General features: G+C 36.5%; 1 long non-coding RNA gene across 1 annotated transcript in view; it reads right to left on the bottom strand.

Moving 5' to 3' along the window:
* Nucleotides 1–1,061: 1,061 nt before the first annotated feature.
* LOC122539940 overlaps nucleotides 1,062–8,606 on the bottom strand; it is a 31,869-nt gene continuing 24,324 nt past the window's right edge. The window contains exons 3-4 of the long non-coding RNA XR_006309215.1: nucleotides 5,433–5,529; nucleotides 1,062–1,355 (exon numbers count right to left, since the gene is read on the bottom strand). This is a non-coding gene — a long non-coding RNA (uncharacterized LOC122539940). The remainder of the gene's footprint in view (nucleotides 1,356–5,432; nucleotides 5,530–8,606) is intronic.

Genomic DNA, 8,606 nt, shown 5'->3' with positions numbered 1-8,606 from the left:
AGTCAATAGATTTTTATTTTGTCTGAAATATATTTACCATTTGCACAATGCTGCCGATCTAACAGAAAGGCCAGGAACATACCTGAAATAACTGCACAGAGGCCAGTATCCTGTCACCAAATCACCTTTTATTTACTTGCACATAATGCACTGGCTATGAACAGCCAGCTCAGAGTCAGTCTCCTGAACTGAGAAGGTTCCAAATCTTCTGTTTATATATCTTTTTTCTTTATTCTTTTTTTTTTGGACACCCGGCCACGAACGTATCCCCTGTTTGTGTTTTTTCTTTTTCTTTTCTCCCCAGCACCTATGTTGTGTGTGTGCAGGTGTGAGACACAGTGAAGGGCAACAGGTGAACAAATCTTTATTCAATTCCCACCACCAGGAAGAAAGGAAACCCCCGAGTGGCCAATGACATGTAATGCCCTTCTCATCAAAGGGCAATGCCGTGTGATCAAAAAAGTGAAAGGGAGAGTAGAGATTAAATCGAAATAGAGTTGAAAATAATCTCCTGTTTATCTTAGCCAGTCAGGGGTTCCTGATTGGCCCAGGTTAACTACCCAAACAGAGATCTCACAGTTTACAAGATCCAGCTGGTCCAATGAACATGGTCACGACTAGCAATTGATGGTTTATAGCCAATGATGCAGTTGCAGTGTCCCTATCTTTAGCTTGGAAGCTTCAGGTTCAAGTTCCTGCCAGGAGCTGTTGGCCATGGAAGTCGAATTCATGATGTGGTTTAATTGACTGATAATCAGCCATGGAATCCTTCTGCCATCTCCCCACTGTTCCCCAAAAGGAAAAGACCCATGTATGAAGATATGCTTAAAAAGTGATTATATCAAGTACAGAACAACTGCCTTTTTAATCCACAGTCACAATTCAATTTATACTCAAATTTGCATTTCAATATACAAAAGGCGCAGAGGTGCTTAAGAAGTTAACTTTTGGTGTGTGATAAAAATGATTGTGACCATATATACATTTCAGATTAATATAGATTTTCAATATGCTTGTTGGGTTTCTTATTCTATAATTTATTAAATACAACAAAACAAATATTGCAATCAGAATGTTTTATTTTGAAAATGTAAGGTATGCAGAGTAATTTACTATTAAAATAAGATATATATTTTAACATGATGGAAGAGAAAGTGGCAATAGATTACTTGCTAGATTGACATGAGTGGAAATTGCGAGCAATTACTTATTTGTTCATAATATATATATATATAAGTGTAAATATAACTTTATAATTTAGGACTTGCCATGAGTATTTTACTGCATTTTGAACTTTAATCTTTGAAAGCTGTCACTAGTATCTTTCATACAGCAAAACGATGAGTTTATTGTACCTGGAAAGAAAGGACAGAAAAATGGATAACATACTTCAGGAAATGCCTCTCCCATCCTTCCACCAAGATCAAAAGAGTTAGAGTACATCATAACCCAGGAGATTAAAAATATATTGACTTCTATCAGAATATAGACTCTGCATCCCTGTATTGTTGTACAGAGTAGCTAAGCATAGTTAATCAAGCAGGCTGATTATGGGATGTCCCCTCCACCATTTTCCATGCCAAATAAAGAAATCGCCTCTGCAGACTCTTTTAAGATCTTTGCAGGAATTTTGGGCTAAAATGACAGATCTTTTGAAGGTTGCTGATATGAAATTTCTTGGAATGCATCCATCCAAAATTTGACTTTACACACTGTTAGATTGTTCCCCGAAGAAAATTATCAGTGACATAGTTGATAATAATTTAATTTGCAAGAATACAAATAATGATTTTTTTTAAGGTTTGTTAACTTTTTTTCACTTCAGTGTTCTTATCCTAAAAAAAGTTGCTATTTCAATATTAAAAAAATGTGAAAGAGACAGTGCTTTTATTTTGACTTTGTGCAGAGATCTGCTAAATGGATACCTGTGTTCTGTTTCTTAATGTATGTGCTTTCCTATTGCAAAACTGGTTACAATATCTAGATACATTTATTTATATAAATTTGCCACTGTTCTTTTATGTATAATGTATATTGCATTGTAACATAAGCTTTTAAGAGTGCGGTGTTAGAAAAGCACAGGAAGTCAGGCAGCACCTGAGGAGCAGGAGAATTGACGTTTCAGTATAAGCCCTTCACAAATGAGGCTTGTGGGCCAGGGGGCTGAGAGATAAATGGGATTGGGGGCAGGTGCGGGGGAGCTGGGGGAAACGTAGTTGAGAATGTAATAAGTAGATGAAGGTGGAGGAGAAGGTGATAAGTTGGAGAGGAGGGTGGAGCAGATGGATGGGAAAGACGGTGGACAGGTCAAGAGCGCGGTGCTGAGTTGGAGGCTTGGGACTGGGATAAGGTGGGGAGAGGGGAAATGAGGAAACTGGTGAAGTCCACATTGATGCCCCATGGGTTGCAGGGTCCCAAGGCGGAAGGTGAGGTGTTCTTCCTCCAAACATTGGGTGGTTGGGGTGGAGGAGACCCACACCCTGCATGTCCTTGGTGGAGTGGGATGGGAATTGAAGTGTTCAGCCAAAGGGCGGTGAGGTGGTTGGTGGGGGTGTCACCTATGTTTTAGTAGTAGCATCCTCATTGATTTTGAGGTTCAGAGGTTTAGGGTTCAAGCTCTATTCCACAAATGGAATCTTTAGATTTTGGCTGATCCGCCAGTGTATTACTGAGGGAGGTGCCATTAGACTGGGGGCTCTGCTTTACCGCCAATGGAGAAACAAAAACCCCTTGGGACTTTCTGAAGAAAATCAGTTGTTTCTCCCTGGTATCCTTGCTGATGTTTTTCATTCAACTAGTTTCACTAAAATCGAGTGGTGTGGTGTTGATTTCACCAGTGTTTGCGGAAATGTGCATTGTACTTGTTGGCTGTTGCATTTACCTGAAATGGAGAAAGTCACTAAACTTGAAAAGTATGTGATGGGCCATAAAACTGTTTGGAGAATCCTGAAGTTTTGAGAGATAAATTCAATTATTTATTTTCTAAACAGATAGTATTCAGTTTCCAATGGTTCCCTGTTTAGTTCCAGCAAGCTTCATCAGAAAATTTAACTTCTTAACTTACTTTGATCAGAACTTGTTTTAAAAACATTTATGCTGATTGAACTGAGAAATGTTCATGTTGAGAAATGGAATTCTTCTGTTTCAAGCTCGAGGGGTTAGTACCAGGTACTGCCCTACTGTTATGTAAGGTAAAGCATGTACTATGTTCTAATAACATCCATTTGTTTCAACATTAGAAGAATGTTGCTAAGTGCACCAATGTGACATCTTCCAGTTCCCAAGCAACCTATTTTGTGCCATCTCACTTGCAAGTTGAAACCACAATGTTCAAATTTTGGGTGAGAATTATTATTTTTTTAAAACATTGCATTCCCTTTTGTACCAAGAAATGCATTAAGGCCGCCCATACTTATTTCACATTCATTCCCTTTAACCATCAGCCTTCAATGGATTTAAAATCCGAGGTAAAAGCCAAGAAATAACAAATTACATGTGCAGCTCGAGTAAAGAAAAATAAAGAACTACAGATCCTGCAAATCAGCTTCCTCTCCGCAGATGCTGCCAGACTTGTCATGTTATTCCAGCAATTTCTGTTCGTGTTTGATTTTAACCATTGGTTTAATCAATAATTTATTATTATTGTGCTGTTGTATTTTAGATGCAGTGGGCCCAATATGTAAGTTAGCAATATAAAATTGCAATTTCAAGTGTTAAATAAATGCAAATATTTCTTCTGACAGGATGAAACAACTTTAGTTTTATGGAACGATGAGCTAAGAAGATCAGGAGTCAATGATTCTCAATTGGTTAGTGCCCACTCTCACACACAAAGGCGGTGCAATATGTTCAAAATGAGAAATCGAGAACTGGACTATCCTGTAACGCACAAATGACAATGGAATGAAAGTGTTTACTTTCGTAAGTTCAGCATAATTCTGCATGTTTCAGAACACCAAACTCTTGTTAGATAATATATACTCATGTCATGATCGAATTTCTATGACTGACATTTTACCAAGATGTAGGGCTTGACTTTACATGTAATATTTTCAAGGGTAGAAATTCACCCTCTCCCATCACTGTTGCAAAGTTGCCAGATCAGAGTTTGCTCCTGCCAAACCTATTCACAAAATTAATGTAAAATAAGCCAACAAGTATTTTTATTATTGAATTTTTACTTCAAATTATGCAAAGTTTTGGTCAAATGTGATCATGCAAAATTATTTCTTGAAATCTGCAGTGCCTAATCTATTTGCTTCTTTCAGGGCAAAAATATGGATATTTTAGGTAGTAATGATCTGGCAGACCATTCAGGCAATTTTCTTGGATATCTATCTTACAACTTCATTTGACAACTGCTGCCCATATTGCTAGGTTTTCTTCTCTTCACAGATTTATTCTTAGGCCCCTCAGATGTGCTTCCTGCAATCAGAATTCTCTAGATGCTGCACAATTATTTGTCTGCCTTGCAATCTCAACAACTTTATTTTGCTTATTTTGTACATCTGCCATTCTTTCTTGTTGCTAATTTGTCAATTGGAGGGCAAAATTGGTAAGAGTGCAGCACATGTAGGTGAGGTGGTAGCCTTGACTGCACATGTTGACATGTACAGATACAAGGAGCTGAACTGTTGCATTCAATGATGTCTTGTTGTATGATTCTATGAATGAGTATATTTGCAGCAGGATGAGTTTGACTCCAGGACCAAGCAATTGGTAAACAGAAAGAGTTTGTTTTTTTTTTGGCTAAACATCAGGGTTGTCTTATACGCAAGGTCAACCATTACTTGAATATATATGCAATGTGAGATCTAAATATTAAATTCAGGATATTACTTCTAGAGTCAGCATTGTACCACTTGGATGAGTCTTTTTCCTAGGATGGGGCGTCCAAAACTAGGTTTACGGTGAGAGGGATGTAAATATTTCATGCAGAGGGTAGTCCGAGTATGGAGCGAGCTGCTGGATGAGGTGGTGGAGGTGGGCAAAATTACAGCATAAAAAAAGCATCTGGATGGGTACATGAATAGGAAGGGTTTAGAGGGATATGGGGCAAATGCTGGCAAATGGGACTAGGTCAGATTAGGATATCAGGTCACCGTACGTGAGTTGGACTGAAGGATCTGTTTCCGTGTTGTCTGACTCTATTCCCCATTCTATGGTCAGCTTGACTTGAGATTATTGCCTGTCTGATTTCATGAATTTGTCTTTGCAAACATATCTTTCCTAATTATTATTACAAAACAAACCTTTTAATTGAGTGTGCAGTCGTGGACTACCTGCAAAGAGATTTTTTCACACAGGTTGATCTGGCTCTGTATGCCCTAAACAAACTGTCTGATTCAAATTGATGTTTGGTGGACAGGAGGACCCAGGGACGTCTTTGGCTTCAAGGGACTGTAATTCCCTGCTTTACCGTGTTAGATTACCTGGTTTGTGCCACAACGGTCCTCTGCAGGTCAGCGAAGGATTAGAAAGCTCAGTTCCATTAAAGGTCATGTGTTCATTTAAATGGGTTGATCTGTTCTGGGAATGTAGACAAAACAGTCTTTGGTTATACAAAGTAAAAACATTCAGAAAACAGTTAGCACCATAGAAATCCAAAGAATAGATAACTCCTGATGGAATTCATCATTGCACAATATCTGTGAAATCGTACAGTGGATAAAAATGTCAAAATTGCTCATTGCACCCCCCCCCTCCCCGCCCCCACCTGAGAGGATTTGTGATTATGAATCCAACGGCATTCATCTTTTCACATGATGTAAATGTATTTGCCATCTCTGTTTTGATAAATACCAACATTATTTTCAATAAAATAATGACTGGACAATTAAAATGTTTTATCTCTGGTGGTTATTTCATGTTTTAATAGCCTAGGGTTTGATTAAGTTGACTAATTTCAGTGAGAGAAAAAAACTGTATGCTATTATCCTAACAGACTTATTGCTATTTCTGGTGTTAAAATATTACAAGAGAAAAATTAATGTCTGTTCATTCCTTTAATGACTTTAGTTCTTGCTATACTGTTTAATGTTCTTTGTGATGCAAAGTAGATTGTATTCTTACATGAAAGTTGTCAACTGTACCATTTTTCATAATATTAATGCTATCATTTTTAATGAGATATGAAGTTGTTCAATGAACAAATATTTGTACAAAAAATGGCAGTATTTAGGAAAAGCAATAAGAATGTGTTTTTAAAATATAAAAGTGTTACACTCAGAAATTTCAGTAACACAGTTCAACTTTTTTGGGTCCTGTGATTGAGGTAACTATGGTGAATGTGTCTATAATCACTAGTCATTTTCTCTTATGTTGGATTAGTATCAAATAAACAGAACAATATACATTTCTAGGATATAGTGTCAAGGAAAGAATTCTAACGTTTGCCTTCACCTATACCACAGCTGAACAGATACACTTGCAATGCCATTTCAATTCTGGATGGATATGCTATGAAATAATTAAGTAACTTGATTTAATTGTATTCTTTATTTGCTAAGAAAGCTTTCTTACAGATTCGAAAACTTGAGGATCTATCACAAAAATTCTTTTGTACATAATTTTACAAGTGAACAAGTGAACCCTAAAATTGTTGCCAATACATCCATTACTAGTTGCCATAAGTTAAAACAAAAACTGAGAAAAAGCAATTTGTCTGATTTATGATTTTTAGAGAGGATTTTTGCAGAAATTTGGAATGTTTAGTAGTATGTCATGCAAATGTAATCTAGGACAGGAAAGAGTATCCTTTCAATTGCTATATCTTCCCAAAGGATCTGGAAGGCCATTTCACACTGTGGGGAAAGAAACTTTGAATAATCAATAATTGTGGTAAACAGAAGGATATTGACAAGATTTGTCAAGAGCAGAATATTAGCCGATAACTAAGATGTGAAACTCGATCACAAATTTGATTGTGCTTCCTTAGGAATGTCATAAATGTGTTTATTTGCAATGTAGTTAATTTGTGTTATTTTGTTTAAAAGCATATTTTTAATGTATTATAATAGATACATTAATTCCTTTTTGCCTTAGTTACGTAATGTAGCTGAATAAAAATTAGAAGTCATCAATTTATTTATAGTATGTATTACAATAAATACAATTGATGCAGACTCTAAATATTTGGTTAATGTTAAAATAATTTTAACTAAGCATCCTGAAAGAAACATTAAGTGATGCCATCTTACGTGCACAAAAAGGATTTTATAATGTTTATAATGGAGCCTTAACCACTGATGTGAAGGCTAAAACATTTCCAAAGGAAATACTTGCTAGGCCATTTATCTCATTGGTTATTAACAGGTACTAGGTTGTGTCTTACAAAACTATATGAAATGCTAACCACTTCTTAAGTATTTGCTGCTGACCTTAAATTCATAATATTTATGTACTTGTCAAAAATTGATCTTAAAAAGAATCTCAATTTTAAAAATTAATTTACTACTTGCTAATTTGTACATGTATATATACTTCACTCCAAAACTGTGAAAGTAAAACACTGCTGGAAAGCTAAAATCAAAACGGAATTCACTGAAAACTCTTAGCAGGTAAGGCAGCATCTGTAGAGAGATTGAGTTGAACTTGACTTCTTCAGAAAGTGAAGATGCATCTTCTACATCAATTTCTAGTTTTACCTGATAATGTCAGAGAATCATAGATTGGTTACAGATTATGTCATGCTTCATTGGAGTAGTGTTCTGGAAATCAAACCTTGCTATTTCCAGACTCATCACAAAAGATTTAAATTATAAAGAATTCCCCAATTTATCTGTCTTTTAGATCTAGGTTGACAGAAAACATGGACCAGGTTTCTGTACTTAAATGAGAATTACCTTTTATTACAAATAAGTAGATTCAAACTGCAGATAATAACTTATGAACCATCAACATATGAGTCCACTGGATAAAACTCTAACTCCCTCATAAAATCCCCTCTCTACTTACACATGGATGTCATGGAGGGGAGAGAAAGATTGGAAAGATAGTTTAGTAGTCTCTGTCCACAGGGTTTACTGAGATGATCCTTTTGCTGAGCAGAATGCTACTTCCCAATCTTCCTTTTTCAGGTACGTTCACTTTGTTTCGTGAGAATAGATGACCAGTTCACATTGATAAAGATCTCCAACTAATTAATTAAAAATCAATCCCAACTGCAATTGGTGAGAGGACAATTGGCAAGTTTTGAGAAGTTTTGTAGCTCAGGTTGAGGTTCTGGATGTAGGTTTGCTCACTGAGCTGGAAGGTTCGTTCTCAGACATTTCATTACCATACTAGGTACCATCATCAGTGAGCGTCCAGATGAAGCACTGGTGGTGTAACCCATTTTCTATTTATGTGTTTGGGTTTCCTTGAGTTGGTGATGTCATTTCCTGTGGTGATGTTATTTCTTATGGTGACGTCATTTTCTGTTCTTTTTCTCGGGGTGTGGTAAATGGGATCCAAGTATAGTGTGTTTGTTGATAGAGTTCCAGTTTGAACTAAGGAGGAAAAACAACAACAAACTGCCATTCCTAGATGTTGCAGTAGAGCGAACAATCAATGGGGAACTTCAAACCAGCGTCAAACCAGGAAAATAGCACAAATAGACTACATTT

Source organism: Chiloscyllium plagiosum, chromosome 33, assembly GCF_004010195.1.
Source record: "Chiloscyllium plagiosum isolate BGI_BamShark_2017 chromosome 33, ASM401019v2, whole genome shotgun sequence".
In the NCBI taxonomy this organism is placed as follows: Eukaryota; Metazoa; Chordata; class Chondrichthyes; order Orectolobiformes; family Hemiscylliidae; genus Chiloscyllium; species Chiloscyllium plagiosum.
The sequence above is the reverse complement of the archived record's forward strand: the minus strand, read 5'-3'. Positions and strand labels throughout refer to the sequence as shown.